Source organism: Cavia porcellus, unplaced genomic scaffold, assembly GCF_034190915.1.
Source record: "Cavia porcellus strain 051 isolate PalLab524CR breed Dunkin Hartley unplaced genomic scaffold, mCavPor4.1 scaffold_25, whole genome shotgun sequence".
Classification (NCBI taxonomy): Eukaryota; Metazoa; Chordata; class Mammalia; order Rodentia; family Caviidae; genus Cavia; species Cavia porcellus.
In genome coordinates this window covers 15,839,564-15,857,085 of record NW_026947508.1, presented here as the reverse complement: position 1 = coordinate 15,857,085, position 17,522 = coordinate 15,839,564, and the positions used below count along the sequence as shown (strand labels likewise).

The 17,522-nt window shown below is 35.7% G+C and overlaps 1 protein-coding gene across 26 annotated transcripts in view; it reads left to right on the top strand.

The window, feature by feature from the left end:
* Positions 1-17,522, top strand: part of Eif4g3 (eukaryotic translation initiation factor 4 gamma 3) — a 318,850-nt gene that overhangs the window by 76,129 nt on the left and 225,199 nt on the right. For 24 of the 26 annotated variants that reach the window (XM_063235683.1, XM_063235682.1, XM_063235687.1 and 21 more), the window contains one exon: positions 11,626-11,701. The gene's annotated coding sequence lies outside the window, so the exon portion shown is untranslated. Of the gene's footprint in view, positions 1-11,625; positions 11,702-17,522 lie in introns of those variants that run through there. The other 2 variants (XM_063235681.1, XM_063235680.1) reach the window with 1 other exon arrangement.

Sequence of the window (17,522 nt, the reverse complement as noted above, 5' to 3'; positions counted from 1 at the left end):
GTAGCCCAGGCTGGTCTTGAACTCACCTTTAGTCAGGTGATCCTCCTGCCTCAGCTTTCTGAGTGCTGGAATTACAGGCATGTACCACGATACCTGGTCATGAAATTAATTTTTGTTGTTGTATTTGCTCATCACCACTCAGTAGAGAACACGCTGTCTTCATGTGCCTATGAGTCAGGTGAGATGCACTTGCAAGAACTCTTATTGGATGAGAGTTTTTAAATAGATGGAGTAATGTAAACTGTTTGCATTACTTCTGCTTCATTCAGGTTAATATCTACAGAAACAAGGACATTATATTTTATGAGTGGCGATTGTTGGCATTTTATATTACCATTGATATTTATCTGATCATTTTTGAAAGGCAAAACATTAGGTTTAGTCACAAAGTTTAAATGGATAAGGGGCCTTTGCAGAGAATTTTGCTAAAAGGAGTAATGATTTTTCCCATAAGTTTCCATAGTGGAACAATGTAGATCTTTCGGAATGTGACAATTGGGTAAATTAATTTGGCTAGCAATACTAGTTACTCATAAATAGGAAAAGTGGTTTTGTCTGATGCTTCTTTGATGTAAACTACTTTGGGCTGGGAACTATTATTATTCCACATTTGATTAACTAGTCACCTTAGGAAGAGCTATTAAATTAAAGTTGATACATTATATGAAGAGGGGAATAAATATCTGGGTTAAAGGTCATCACCTGTAGTGACAGAGACCAGTCCATGTCTTTCAGAGTTTTGTTATAGGGAATGACATTATTTTTGGCTGTTTGTCATCATATATGACAGATTCCTCTCAAGACTTCTCTCTTTACTTTGCTTCCGCACATTTCATTCTAGCTTTTTAAAACTCTAAACAAAGCCAGGCATGATGGTGCACCCCAGTAATCTAGTGCTCAGAGGCTGAGACATGAAGATTGCGAAGATTGCCAAGAGCTTGAGTCTAGCCTGGGCTACATAGTGAGTTCAAGGACAGCTTGAATTAGAGTGAGACCCCTGTCTCAAAAGCAGAAACTTTAAACAGTGAAGTTAGTGAAGCTCTTGGTGGTGTGAGGGAATGACTCAGCACAGAGAGCTGTTTTAAAGGTTTTGCCATCTGGATAGTCCAGAGAAAGAATAAATCATGATCCTTTTTATAGTGCTTTTTATAATAATTAAACACATCACAAGCCTTACTATGTTCGTTCTTTCTGTGGTCTCACAAAATACTGACGAGGACATAGTGCTGGAGAGTTCAGTTATTTTCCCAAGAAAATCTGGCCAGTCAGTGAATCTGGGATTCAAATTTTGTCTTTTCCAGGTCCAAAATCTGTGTTCTTCCTAGAGTACCACTTAATTATCAGTACTTAGAAATATATAACATTGTCTGACAGTAACTCAAATAGTTTATTTTCTCTTAATATATCTTGAATTTACATTCAGTGACATATTAAGTAATTTATTACCTATGGCATTATACTTCTCTTACCTGATTTAATAGGTACCTGAAAATTTTTGTCCCAAACCCTTTTTGAAAGATAACTAAGATTGTTTCAGATTGTCAATTTCAGGTAAACTACCTTTGTACTTTATGTTCTTGTTTTAAAGTAGAAATTCAAGGGTTTTGGCATAGATGGATGCTGAAGGTAAGGAAGAGACAAAAGTTGTAGTAGGAGTGAATAATATTTTGAAAAAGTTCTCTTAAAATCTGCTGAATTTGGGGCAGGAGGTTTAGCTAAGCGGCATAAGCGCCTGCCTGGGGAGCAGGCAGTCGTGAGTTCGATCCCCGGTACCGATAAAAAGGAAAAAGACCAAAAAAAAAAAAAAAAAAAAAAATCTGCCGAATTTAAACATTTAGATATGAAATAAGAGCTCCCTGCAGAGAAGTGAGTGGATGTAAATGTAAATTGATCTGTTTCATCAGCAAATTATCATTGTAAGAAATTTAAAATGCAAGTTATTATGTTTTACATTATTGTTTCTACTAATTATTGAGATGGGCCATTCAGTTTTCATCTCAGTGGTGTGTTAATCCTTAAAGTTAGTAGTCTTAGAAGAACCTGTACATACACATGCCTGTTCTGCTTCTGATGTTAAACACCAGAAGCTATATACGCTTCATTTTTCTTCTCTAGGCAGAGCCAAATTAATAGTCAAGTATTTGTATTATCTTGGGACCTTATAGCTTCTGGCTTTCATCCTACTTACTTACCTTAATTGAAATATTTTTTATATGTGCCTTTTTAGTAGGTCATGTTAAATCTACTGTAGAACATAATAAGGCATCATATAGTGGAAAAAGAAACTCTTCCCTGACCGTGTCAGGATCAAATACAAAAAACAATAAAAAAGCAATAAAAATCCTGTACTTTTAATAAAATACATAATTTTTGTCTCTAACATATTAATGCCATTTGTAGTTGCATCTTAGCCAACACAATTTATGACTGAAAATGCTTAAGCCAGTTTCATAATTTGATAGTTTTTAAAATAACCACTTTGACAGCTAATGTATTGAGGTTGATCATATGCCAGACACTTAGATAGTTTAATGCAGTTTGATACCTTAATATGTTTAAAATATGAAGAGGTACAGTATTAGTAATGCATTGGATAGGGTGGAGCACCAGTGTGTGTGCATTCCAATGTGGTTTTAAAAACTAATTCTCCAGCTTTCTGAAGGACTGGCGGGTTCGCTACCCTTGTTTGGTGTGTCACCAGTAATGTAAAGGGCGTGGTATGAGTGTAGTGCTGTCTCACTAGTGTGTGCTTCCTCAGGAGCTGTGCAGTACTTTGCTGATTCTTCCTTTGTTGCACTGTCATTTCCTTTGCCTTTTTCCTTTCTCTTGGCATTCAGCACTTTTTATGTTCATATCTTTTATGTTTTTATCATTTTATTTTTGTTTTTGTGCTGTGCCGAGGTTAAAACCAAGCCTCATGTGTGCTTTGCAAGTGTTGTACCACTGAGCTAAGTTTCCAGGCTCTCAAATCTGTATCTTTACATCTTTTTATGTTACATTTTTAACCTGATCCACATTTTCATATATCTATATTTGTGTACTTCCATCTCCTGGTTATCCCATAGTTGTTTCAGATTTTAAATGTCCAAAGCAGACCTTTTTATTTCTTTTGCACTTTTTTTCCCACCTGTTTCTTCCCAATTTTGCTAAACGTACAATGACATATGGCAACTGACATCTGTCAGCTGTTCTTGACTATTCCTTTCCTTAATGCCTCTTCTCTCGTGAAAGGGGAAATCATATTTTTTACTACTTAAATTTAGCCCTTTATGTTTATTTCTATCACACTCTGAGGTCACTACTTGCCCCTCTTGTTTAAATGCTCCCTTGTTGCCTAAAAAATTCATACTCGCAGGTCCTAAGCCTCTGGATGATGTAGCTCTTGCTCAGTGATACTCTGCAGTTTCTTCAAACTAGACTTTGTAATGATACTTGAACACAATGTATGCCCACCCATGCATTTCTGCAGTTGAACATCTGGAATGTACCTTTATTTTTCATAGAATGGACTATTTGTATCAGTTAGATCTCAGTTTAGATGCTACTTTTTAAAAAAAACCTAATTTAGAATATCACTTACCTCCTTTCACATCATTGGTAATGTTTTCTTCACACAATTTTTACTATTTTTAACTATCTGATTTGTTCACTGATTTTTGGGTCTGTCTGCCCCAGGTAAAATGAAGGTACCACGAACATGGCAAATTTGCCACTGGCTTGCTACTTTGTAGACATTTTAAACTATTTAATGAAAATGGATGAATGAGGAAGCATATAAAGCTGCTTTAATGCATATCTGTTTAAACATTAGCCCTCTTAGTACCACTTTCTTGACTGGGATCCTATTTTATTATTTCTAGTTTGGGGACCAGAAGTAGGAATTAACAGGAATTAGATGCCAAATACCAGGTATTATGAAGAGTATTTAAAGTAATGATTTAGTTGATTCTGGAGCAGTTTATGCCTGAGGAAGCTGATACTTTGAGGTTAAATATGATGAAGCAGTTACTGAACTAGAGCTAGAAATGGAACCCAAGATGAACTCCAAAGCCTTTTGGAGCACAAAAGGCTTAGTTAGGAAAATAGGCGTTGGTGCCTTAAGAAAAGAGAGGCTAGCTGGGCATAGAGTGCACACCAGACTGCTTGGGAAACTGAGAATAAAAGCTGGGAATGTAGCTCAGTGCAAAAGCCCTGCCTAGGTTTAATCCTTAGTCATCAGTGTAGGACACTTGCTTCATATGGGCAAGGCCTTGGGTTCACATTCATGTGCTAGTATTGAATAAATACAGAGTAGGCATGGGTCCAATTGCTTTGCTTGGAAACCTTGTCCTTAAAGTCACTCTTTACTGACTCTTACCTGTCTCTTGATAAAATGTACCAGTCATTATTTTTGTGGAAATTCTTTGTAAATTGTTTACAGTGCTCTTAAAATATGGTTTATGAAAGTTGAGTGATAGGAAGTTGGGAAGATTTAACTATCTTAGTGACTGCTTCCTTGCTGTTCAAATAGTGAATTTTGGGTGTAGAAGCCTGTATAGCTGCCAATAATCAGAGTATGGAAGGGGAAAAGGGAAGGTAAGGAGAAGATAATACAGGAGCAAAGTCCTGCTGCTCTTATGGAGTGGGCCAGCTGCATTCCAGGTTCCTGTTGAAGTACATTAAATCAAACAGACCACAGTGCATTAGTAAGGCATTGTACTATGGGGAAATGAGTGTGTTTTTGTAAATAATTCATTTGTAGAGCTACATCCTAATATTTTCCCCCTAGAACAATAATTTGTCAAGATGAAAAGCATAGTCTTCGGTAGTTTCAATTTAAATTTTTATTATTAGTGAAGGTGCTTTAATAGAAAAGAGAATGGAAGTGGAATCTCTTTGTCACTGTATTTAATACAGATATGTTAATTTTTCCCTGACAGTTATTGTTCTTTTGTTTCAATTTTTAAATTATTATAACTTGAGGTTGTGAAATACAATTAGCTTAATTTAAGCATTCAGTGTAATTACTGAATCAACATTTTGAGATTATTGGCATTGTCTGAAATTACTTTATTCTTAAAAAGCTAGCTATTTAGCTTTTTAAAAGCTAAAGCTTTTATTTAGAGGGTCGGGGATTTAGTTCAGTGGCCTAAGTGCCTGCCTGGCAAGTGCTAGGTTGTGAGTTCGATCCCCCGTACCAAAAACAAAAACCAAAAAAGTAGAGTTTAAACCATTTTTATATGTCATTAAATGGTACCATGAACTTGACTGCTTCCTTGCTGTTCAAATAGTGAATTTTGGGTGTAGAAGCCTGTATAGCTGCCAATAATCAGGGTATGGAAGGGCAAAAGGAGAGGCAACTAGATGATTCTGATTTCTCTAGCATCAGTCTATCACTTTTGCATGTGTGTGATAGATGAATTTAATTAATATTCAGAAACAAACATTGTGATGGGTATGTCACCACACTGTTTTGTGATCTGAAGGTTGACAGCCTTGTGCAAAGTGTTGAGGAAATTGGGTAAAATTACTGTTGGCAATCAGAGACTCTCAGGCTGACGGCCGTTTTTGTAAATAGTTTTATTGCTGGTGTTCCATTTTTAAGTAAAGTTTTATTGGAACAGAGCCATGTCTGTTGATCTTACGTATGTCTAAAAAACTCCGACTTTTAATTTACATTGCAACAGCTCAGTGGAACATTTATGATAGAGGTTACATGGCTCTCAGGCCCATACATATTCCACATATGCACAAATATTTACTATCTGAGCTCTTAACAAAAAGTTTACTTACCCTGGTTTAAATGAATAATTTTTAGTTTGTCACACCAGAGTTCCTTAGTTGTAGTTATACATCTTTGCCTCCCTGTCCTCTTGTTTTTTATTTTTTGTTGTTGTTGTTTTGTTTTTACCGGTACCAGGGATCGAACTCACAACCGCCTGCTCACCAGGCAGGTGCTTATGCTGCTGAGCTAAATCCCCAGCCCCCAATCCTGTTGTTTTAAAATATATTTATTCTTTGCCTTTTTTCTTTTTATGCATCTGTTTTCTGATTGTGACTCATTCTCTGTCATCTCCAATCTTCTACTAATACCACCAATGAATTTGTTTTTTGGATTTTATAAATTTCCAGTTAGAAAATTTCCACTTGGTTCTCTTTTATATGGTACTATTTATCTGCTGAGAATTCTTCATTTATTTCAAATGCATTTACCTTTATCTCACAAAGCATAGTTATAAAAGCTATTTTATGGTTTATGATTGGTAACTAAAACATCTGAGTCATGGTTATGATCTAGTGAACATCCTTTTCTTTTAAGAATTGGTTACATGGAAAGGGAAGGGGAATAAAAAGGTGCGTTACATATGGGTACCCACACCTCTAAAATGAACGTAAATGTCATGAACTCCAGATATTTACTAATAAGACAATAATTGATTACATTTTCTGGATTATGTTGTAGACGTTGTAAATACGATGCTTTCTAATTCTAAGCAGCTAAGCATGGTTTCTGTTTAAAACTTTTTTTTTTTTTTAAACTTTGGTTTGTTTTGAGCCTGGGTCTGTCTTTGTAGTTCAGGCTGGCCCCAAACTTGTGGCTATCCTTTTGCCTCAGCTTCTCAAGGACTGCGATTACAGGAATGTGTCACCATACCCAGCCATGAAGACTAGTTCTTAGCTATCACCCTTGTAAAATTTGACTACAAATTCTTGAGAATTGGTTACCTTTCCTTAATTTTGTATGCATTTCGTATGTTTAAAATTTTTCCCCCTGTGGTACTGGGGAATGTTCTCATAAATTTTGTTTTGTAGATTATGCATTCCGTTATAATCCTACAGGAAATGGTAATTTATTTTTTATGTTTTAAGGAGGCTGTCAGCCCTTTTAGGTTTAGAGTTCCTATTTCTCTGCTTTGAGGTTGAGGGGCAGGGGTTATATAATCTATTATTTATTGTTAAAAGTTTTGTTACATTGCCTTGCGTCTGTTATGCATAACTTGGGACTTAGGTGCTTTCTTTATAAGCACCTGTCTTCACAGGCATGTACACAAAGAGGTAGGTTGAAACACTATTATCCATAGTTGGCTGTGCTGTGTTAGCACAAGTGTCTGATACATGTGAATTTCAGTTGTACTGTGTGTGACAGACACAGTAGGTGGATTTAGCACTAACTGGACTATGCATTCGCCTATACAGTGTTCCCATTTCTTTCTTTCTTTCTTTCTTTCTTTTTTTTTTTTTTTGTCTTTTTCTGTCTTTTTCGTTTTTATTGATACCAGGGATCGAACTCACGACCGCACATTTGCAAGGCAGGCGCTTATGCCGCTGAGCTAAATCCCCAACCCCAATGTTCCCATTTCTTATGCCATCTGCACTTGAGGCCCTGTGCAATTGAGTCTGGAGAAGTATCACTTAAAGATCACATAATAATAATGTTAACTTTATGTTGTTGTCTAGGTCCGCAGGTGGCTCTCATGCTGTGGTTTGGACAAGTCTGGTCTAGAGTTTTTAGTTGTAATTAGTGAGAGAGATTGGCTATACAAGGTTGTTTTGTATTGGCTTAGTGGGATGTCTTCTTAAGGCTGTTTCCCTTTTTGGTGTTTGTTCCTTTCTTCAGGCAGCTTACCAAATGAAAGTAGCAGCACTCTTTAGTTTCATTCTAAGCCTGAGATTTTAATTGTGATCTTAATTGGGTTTCGTTGTAATGTTTCTTACAATCTTAAGCTTATTCCATTTCTTCACTTATAATTTAGGACTTCATTATAGGTTTTTATTTTCTTTCTTTCTTTCTTTCTTTTTTTTTTTTTTTTTTTGTCTTTTTCATTTTTTATCGGTACCAGGGATTGAACTCATGACTGCACACTTGTAAGGAAGGCGCTTATGCCGCTGAGCTAAATCCTCAGCCCCATAGGTTTTTATTTTATAAAGTGTAACTTCAGATGGCTACTCTTTCACTTCAAGTGTAATAAAAAACAAAACAGTTATAGGCTGAAGTTCTGGAGGTATACACTGTTGTAGCTCTCTTTGTGTATATACTTATTTGCTTTCAACAAGGTGTGAATGATATACCTTTTAGATCAGTATAATCAACCAATATAGGTGAAATTTGCAGCTGTGTGACTGGAAAGACTATTGAGAAACTTAGAGGAAAAAATTTAGTGCAAGATTTCCAAATGAGATGGATTAGAATCATTGTCGTAAGTTAAACAGGGACAAATGTAAAGGCTATTTATATTCACACGATTGATTACTTATATATGGAATGAATAAGATAATTTCATAGTAATTATGCCTGAAAGAAAGCCAACATGAGTTAACAAGCTGAGTTTTGAAGTAAAGAAAGCATATACAATTTAAGGTTGCACTGATAATAGTAGCTAGATATATGAATCGTCATTCAATTGTCCAAACAATATCTGCACAAATCTTTCTCTTCAGTAAACTCAGAGAAATCAGTAGTATAACCATCTTAATTATCTTTTTAACATACACATATGTTGTTTCATTCAGCTTCTCACACTAGTGACTTTGACTTATTTTAGAATGAACTAATAACTTATTTCATCTTTAGATAGGTGCACACATTTTAACCAGGTTATAGCATTTTTTTTTTTTTTTTGGTTTTTTTCCTTTTTATCGGTACCAGGGATCGAACTCACAACTGCCTGCTTGCAAGGCAGGCGCTTATGCCGCTGAGCTAAATCTGTAGGCCCGGTTATAGCAGTTTTCTTATCATGCTTTGAAGCATTGTGTCCTCATTGAAGTACAGGAAGATCGTACTTCATGGAGCATGGGTAGACCTGGTCTAGAATCTTAAGCTTTGTGATCTTGGATGAGTTCCTTCATCTTGCAAAATCTCAGTTTTCAGAACATACTAAATACTAAGTGGCGTGGTGTAGATGGGTGGTTGGGCTAGGCTTTTCACTAGGCTTGACATTCAGATCTTTTGATTTCTATTTTCATGTTTTTAACAGAGCAGTGTTTTTGTTTTAAAAGTTATATTTTGTACTTTAGTATAACTAAAGTTATAAAGTATAACTAAATACTAAAGGTATTTTAAGACATAGTTAAAGTACCACTTCACAATATTGTTATTAGTTTATAGGGTACAAAATAAATAAAATCAAAATTCTTGTAGAGTAATTCTTTGACTCATTTTTATGGCTAAGGTGGCAGAATGTTTGTTGCTATACTTTTGGCCAAATATAGGATCATCTTCCTTAGAAATTCTTGTAGTAGTGGTAATGTTGTTGGCTAGTAAAGTAACTGGTAGAAAGCAGTAGTCCTGACTTTCCCTGTGTAAGGCTAAATGGAGTGGCCCCCGTTATTTGGCATAGTATTGATAATTTGCTTGAGAACTTACTCTCTCATAAGAGCTAGTCCAAGCAATAGCAGTTGGCACTGCAGAGGGAAGAGTGGCCTCATTTTCTACCAGTCACTTGATCCCACTGCAGAACTTCAGTGCATAGTTCTAGTTCAGATCAGGGGCTGGCTCTCATTCTGAAAGGACTGCCTAGCTAATATTAAGGATGTTTGTTCTGAAACTGTGTGTGTGTGTGTGTGTGTGTGTGTGTGTGTGTGTGTGTGTAATTTGAAACAGTACCTTTAATAAAACTTAATTTTAAAGGGCCAGGGATTTAGCCCAGCGGTATGTATCTGCCTTGTAAGCGCAGGGTTGTGGGTTCACTTCCCACTACCAAAAAAAATTTAGTTTCAGTACATCTCCTTGCAGCATTTTACGTTAGTTCTCTGTATGTAGAGGATGGTGGTGATGGATTTAATCGTGTCTGAGGTGCTAATGTAAGCAGCTATCTAGAGTCCAATACAGAATCTTTACTTCTGATGACTGGGGAGTAAGACTTCTGGTTTTGTATTCCCTCTTTTACCTCAGTAAGCTGGCTACTTGGATATATAGAGAATTTTACTTATGATTCTTTAAGATTTTGGCAACGCATGACCTTTCTTTTAAAAAAAAAAAAAAAAGCACTGTTTACAGCTCTTAGTTTCCCCAACCTTTCTTGCCTTGGAAAGGAATGTGATGGTGGAATGTGTTAAGTATTTGTTAAGCTGAAGGAAAGATGCCTGACATTTAGCCCCCCTTCCCCTCCCTTTGGTGGTTCTGAGAATTGACCCTCACACTGAAAGTCCCAGGTCTGTCTCTCCCACCAGTTTTAATATTTGAGGCAGATTCTAAGTTGTCTGGCATGTGCTGAAACTTGTAATCCTGCTGCTTCTGTCTTCCAGGGTGCTGGGATTGTGATGTGTGCTATCACACCATAATTTTTTTAATGATGGAAACAACATTTATAATTAATCTAGTTGGGTTTAGTTTAGATGTCAACTAAAGTTTAGTTGTCAACACCATTCAATTCATAGTAATTCTTTAAAAACCATTTAAGTCATACAAATCACATTTATTGTAAAAGAAGTGTATACTGTATTTAGATAATCCTATCATCCAGATGTAGTTGCTGTTATCTTTTAGTTGCCCCTCACTCTCTTTTGGTAGTAGTGGCCCTTGAACTCAAGTCTTGGTTTTTTTTTTTTTTTTTTTTGTCTTTTTGTCTTTTTCTTTTTTATTGGTACCAGGGATCAAACTCAGGACCACACACTTGCAAGGCAGGCGCTTATTCAGCTGAGCTAAATTCCCAGCCCCTGAACTCAAGTCTTAATGCCTGCTGAGTAAGTGCTGTGTTACTGAACCACACAGCCTCAGCTCTGGTTGAGAGTCTTCAAGAGGGCTTAAGTACGCAGATGTTTTCTGTTTAAAAAATATTACTGTATCAAATGGAAAAGTTTGATTTTTTAAAAAATTTTTTATTTTTTTTTACTGGGGATCAAACTTAAGACCTTGCACTTGCCAGTCAGGCGCTTATGCTGCTGAGCTAAATCCTCAGCAGGTTTGATTTTTTAATTTGTGAAGTTTAGTGATAGCCTTTTAGCTGTTGATATGCTGGAATATTTTAAAGTAATAGTACTATAGAGCCTGTGTTTTAAAATGGGAAGCTGTTGGTTTGATGGGTAAGGTGGAAAGTAGCTGAAATCAAAGAAAACAACAAAAAGCCAAATTAAATAATAAGGAAACAGTTGTTTGTTATTCCTGTGTACCCTAGTTTTTTTTTTGGTCTTTTTCCTTTTTATCGGTACCAGGGATTGAACTCACAACTGCCTGCTTGCAAGGCAGGCGCTTACGCCGCTGAGCTAAATCCCCAGGCCCTCCTGTGTACCCTAGTTACAGAACAGAGTGGGCCTTTGTCAGGAGTTCACACTTGATGAGTCTTCCTGAATATTGTGGTGTTATATACTTCTTTAATGCCTTTTGTATAGAAAGTAAAGTTGGTAAATTTTCATCATGGGCTTAAAGTTTGAAAACTTGTATAATTATATTTGTTTGGAATTGACATGCAATATTTATCATGAGAACCACTTAGGAGATACTCGGTTAAATCACATAAGGAAATTTGAAGTACTTCATTTTCCAGTTTCTATGGAAGAATAAGTCCATAACTCCAATTGGAGTTACAATTAGCTTAGGTAATTGGGTACAGAATCTTGGATGTTTGTCAGAATTTTGTGGTGGTAACTTTTTCTTATTACTAAAGCAGTCCATTTTTGAATTATTTTATCCTTAACTTGATCTTCTAGAATTCCTAGAGGACCTGTGCAGCAGCCTCTTGAGGATCGCATCTTCACTCCCACGGTCTCAGCAGTCTATAGTACGGTGAGTCTTAAGGCTGCATGTGTATCTGCTTTTTTGCTTGAGCTCTTGACATTAAGGGGCACTGTTTTCATGATCAAAATAGGTTTTTGTCGAAAAGTTCAATAAAATTAGGGGAATATAATGTAATAAGGCAAATAGATCCTTTATTATTATCTTAATCTAGGTAAATATGAAACATTATGCTAAGCTAGACTAGCTCATATACCTGTTACCTTTTTTCTTCCCATAAATACTGAATTTTGACCTTGTATTTTGATTGAGACACTGATGTTTTATATAACTTTGAATATATTTTCTTAAAATTTTTAGTTACTATTTTTCTCCTCTGATTATATGTAACATGTGGAAAGAGTGGAAAAGTGAACACTAGAGGAAATTTAAGGAAATTTAAAAGTTAGAGGTTGAAACACTCCCTGCCCCCACCAAGAAAAGTTAGATAGGGCCAGAGATTTCGCTCAGTGGTCAAGTGCCTACCTGACAAGTGTGAGGTCATGAATTTGATCCCCAGTAAGTTAAAGGTTGAAGGCAATAAGATTAGAAGCATATTTTAGGTGTCTTGCAGGAAACCTAGGTAATTTGGGGTATTTGGGGGAGTATAAAATACATCTTTTAAAAGATTTCAGTTCTACATACCATTTATTTCTGCATTGTAAAGAAATAGTTTAGTAAGTACGGTGAGTCAATCAAGTGACCTGATGATGCATTTTTCTTTTGTTTTTATTTTTGGTACTTGGAATTGAACCCCCAGGGCCTTTGCACTGAGCTATATTCCTGGCCTCTTTATTTTGTTCTGTATTTTGAGACAGGGTCTCACCAAGTTGCCTGTTGGTTTGTAACTTGCAGTCTTCTTGCCTCATTCTCCCACAGTGCTGTAATTTCAGGCATGCACCACTGTCCCTGGCTGGAACAAGAAGATTTCTAGAGATCCATTACTGTAGAAGGAACAGCAGTGTACAAGTGCAAAGAAGGCTGTGAGCTTCATGTAGTCTTAGCGAAATGTCAGGATGCTGATGTGGCCAGAGTGAAGGAAGGTTGGGTTAGGGACATCACTTTGTGGGGTGTTACAGAGCATGGTAGGGTTTTGGGTTTAGGTCCAGATACGAAGGAAAGCACTGCAGGACTCAGAGCAGTAGATCTGAGCTATGGGTTTTTTTGGGGGGGGTATCGGGACTTGTGCTCGCCAGGCAGACACTTGTGCCGCTGAGCTAGCTATATCCTTAGCCCTGAACTGTGTTTTAAAAGGTTCCTGTAGCTATGGCATGGAGAGAGCAGACTGTGACAAGGGTGGGTAACGGTGGCAAAGAGATGAGTTCAGAGGTTCCTGGAGTTTACAGGTGAAAGATGATTGTGGTTTGCTCTAAGTGGTAGTGGTAAAAGTATATAGCTTATATTTTGAAAATAAAGTTTGTAGGTTATGATGATGTCTTGGATAGGTGCAGTAAGAGAGAAAGGGGTGTCAGGGATGATATCTTGTTTGCTTGAACTGACAGAATATGATTTATTAATGGAAGTGATCAATGTTCACTATGTGAGGTGCAGTTTTTGTTGAGAAAATCAACTTAATATGTAAACATTATTTTGGTAGGGATTAAAATATTGTTTATGCATTCATATGAAATGTTAAAATCTTGCGTTTTTGGATTTATGTTTCAAATTACATCAAATTTGACTTTCATGGTTTAAAGTTACTGCATATATATATATATCTATATATCTATATATACGCATATGCATGCTTGTGTTACCTACTATCTATTGTACCTATTATAGAACAACAAGGGATTTAGGCAGCAGACATTACCTCAAAACTTAATTTTCTCCACTTTTAAAAATTACTTGGAATTTTTTGGAATCTTGCTATGTTGCCCAGCCTGTTTGTTCTAAAATTCCTGTGCTGAAGTGATCTTTACACCCTCAGTGTCCCAAGTAGATGGAATGTGCCTTTTAATAACTAACCAACTTACTTACTTTCATGCTTAGTAATTTAAGTCTTTTTTTTTTTTTTTTTTTTTTTTTTTCATTTTAAATCTTTGTGCACATTAGTACTACTGAATGGCTACTAGGAACATGTGTGACCTGGTGCTTTGATGTCCCTAGGACCCCTTGTCTCAGCCCCAGGGTTATGTGTTGGTCATTATGTCACTGCTGTCTAGGTTTATTAGCAACATTTTTGTGTTGTAAAATAAAGGCTAACCTGCAGTTCACCTCCTACTGCCTTGGCATATGGTGCCCACATGGTACTTTTACAGAGTTGGTTAAATTCTTTGAAAGACAGCAACACTGTTAGCCAGTCTTTCAAATTTAAAGTCTTGCTTTTGAAAAATTTCTGTTACTCTGATATACAAGCTTTAATCTGTCATGTTAGATAGATTCTCTACTGATAAAGAAATTCAGAACTTGGATTCAGTTTTTAGAATATCTCATATTACATGTTTGAGCCCGTATTTCAACTTGGTTTATTCATTTTTCCTTAAAATATTTCTTGGGGGTGAAATGGGAGATGTCATTATATTTGAGAGATTGATCATATGTGTACAAAGAAGAATCAAGTAAAATTAATTTTTAAATTCTAGTAAGATCAGCATTTATCATGATAGAGAAGTGGCAATACTGGAGAGATAAGAGCTAATTTTAAATATATTGTTAACTTTCTCATTGACATGCTTCAGTAGTGTAAGCTATATAATTGTACCTTACTATATAATTTTGTCATGTTTTATTTGGAGAAATTCAGGATTTCTATTAATGACTGTTAAGCTAGTATTTTTAATTACAGAGATAAACTTAATAGAGTAATGATATAAGAATTCCAGTTTACATTCTAGAAGATTGGAAGTATTCTCTTAATAACTGCTTATGAAAAACTTTTGTAAATAAATTATTTCATTCCTCATTAGTAGTTCTTTAATGCCATAAAGCGTCATGAATTGTCTAGCCAATTTATTCCTCCTATATAAAGTCTTGGTTCCATGATTTTGTAGCTGTGTTAAGTATTGTGTAGGCTCATATGTCAGTGGAATCCCTCTACAGATGACATTTAGCCTGGGTCAAATCAGTACTCCCTAGGCAATAGTGTCCAGATAGATGTCAGTCTACTTTATTATCCTGTTATCCAGCACAAAATAACAGAGACCCTTTTGTTTTTTACAGTGAAAAATATATTAGTTGAGCTCATAATTTGTTCAGACCTTTAAAAAAAAAGCTTTATTGAGATATATTTAAGGTATAGTAACTTGCAGCTACTTAAAGTATATAATAAGATTTGGCATATGTTACTATCCATGAAAATCTTTACAGTTGAGAAAATTTTTTTAAAATTTTATTTAAAGAAAAGGAAGCGAAAAAAATACATGGAGATTAAAAAAAAAAGGGTAGAAATAATACAAAATTACAGACAAACAAAAGGTAAGAAATTGCCGGTTGATAAGTTATACATTGTCATCTTTGAAATAGCTGTTCAGGTTATAGAATTAAAGTATTTAGAATGACATTCAAAAAAGTGACCCTACAAACCATTCTGCTCTATGATCGAACAAAAGCTCAGTAATATGATTATCAGTCCTACACATTTGTTTTACATCTCAAAGACGGTAAGATTAAACATATCAAAACAGAACAGAACATTTAAAAAAAAAAACAATTTAAAGAAATACAGATTTCAAAGCAAGTCCACTGGAGATCTTCATTATCTAACTGTCTCTAGCTTCTTACAAATAGTTGTCCCTATCTTCACCCACTTTATATACTTATTGCATATTATAGAACTAATCAAATCATTACAGGATGATGAAGTCTTTTTAGGTCCTCAAGTTCCAAATTAGGGAAGACATAGCAACTACCATCGCATCTCTCATTCTCTTTGTGATAGCCGCCCCCATCTTTGCATATGCTGAAGTTGAACTGAAGAAACCAGTCCAATGTCATTCTAATCAGCAAACAATAGATTGCTAGAATTTATATTATAATGCTACAAATAAGCCTTGGGTTTCTCAGCGTCTCTTCCTCAGAGTATCTGTTCCTTACATCTTGCAATATATAATCTGTTCCCGTAAATAATTAAAAAAAAAAATCCATGTGTGAGTTTCTACCTATATATCTATCCTCTCTGTATTATAGGGAAAACCAAGTCATAGCAAGACAGCAAAACAATTTCCTAGAAAAACATGCAATGGATAAGACATATAAGACTACAATATAAATGATCTTCCGTAGCTACTATGTTTTCTCTTGTTATTTTCAATAGATTTGTCCACAACACTGGCTTATTATAGTTAAACATACTATCACCTATTTTTATAAAAACTTAACTTTGACAGCATTGTAGGATTGGAGAGCTGTTATTGATTCATACCAGTATGGATATCCTTTACATCTTGTCATGCTCAGAGTAGTTTCCTCTACTTTTAGGGTTGATACTAACAAGCATACCAATTTCAAATAGAATCAGTCAAGGCCAACCAATAGTCTTATGATTCAGATACAATTAAGATCAGTCATAGTAAGACAATGCAAGTAATACAGGATTTCAGTCTAAGTCAATAGGAAAGTAAGGATAGTTACCGTGGTATAACCTGCTATTTTTGGTTCTAGAGGTCTGTGTCCTCAAATCTGACATGAGTGGACAGACCAGAACAAATTAAATTCAATCTAAATATGGCACTAGGACTACTGTGTCTTTTAAGTCGTTATACACCATTAGCAATGACCTCTGCTTTTTTTTAGATATAGTTTCAGAGCTGTCTATACTAAAGACTATAGCTTACCGTCTCTGCCTCATGTCTGCTACTCCACTTTTCTGCTATAATTTGTCCACCTTATTCCCTCATTCCATTGTCTGCCCCGTTCACTGAGGCCTCTCTGCCACTGTTGCTGGAATCCTGGTATCTCTTCCTCTCTTTCTCTGTAATGTCCTTCAGCGCTCTCTGTAGGGTTGGATTGGTGGCCACGAACTCCCACAGTTCCTCCTTGTCTTGAAAGTATCTTATTTCTTCATTAATTTTTAGAGAGAATTTTGATGGGTATATGAACTTTGGTTGCATATTTTTTTCTTTCAGGACTTGGAATATTTCTCCCCAGTCCCTTCTTGACTTAAGAGTTTGTGTTGATAAGTCTGCTGTTATTTTATAGTTTTCCCGTTATAGGTAACCTGCATCTTTTCTCTGGCTGCTTTTAATATTCTGTTCTTTTGGTGGATTTCTGGGATCTCGATTATTATATGTCTAGGCGTAGATCCGTTTTGGTTGTAAATAGCTGGTGTTCTGTATGCTTTTATCTGGATATCATTTCTTTTTGCTATACATGGGAAATTTTGCTTTAATATATCTGTGAATATTTTTTGTATTTCATTTTTGGATGTTCCTGCTTCCTCACTCACATTCTTTATTCTTAGGTTATGTATCTTTTTGTCATCTTCCAGTTTTAGAATTGCTTCTTTCTGGTTCCTTGTTATTTTTAAGAGGCTTTTTCTTTCACGTTCATATGCCCTAAATCTCTCTTCAAGTTTCAGAAGGCTGTCTTTAGTTTCTGTCAAGGCATTTTGCCAGTGTTCAATGGAGTTTTTAGTTTCCTGATATTCTCTTTGGATCTGTTTCATGTATTCTAAGTTATGTTTAAATTCTTCTTCAAATGCTTCTCTTTCTTTTCTGATTTCCTCAGTTCTTCCATCTGTGTTCTCTTGGGCGGGGCATGTCATTTCTTTAATTAATCTCTTTATATCTTGCCTCACTTGGATCAGGAGTACAGCTTTAAATTCCTCTATGAGATCATGTAGGTACTTTTCAATTTCGGCTGATGCTGTGTCGAGTAGTGGATGGTTACTGTG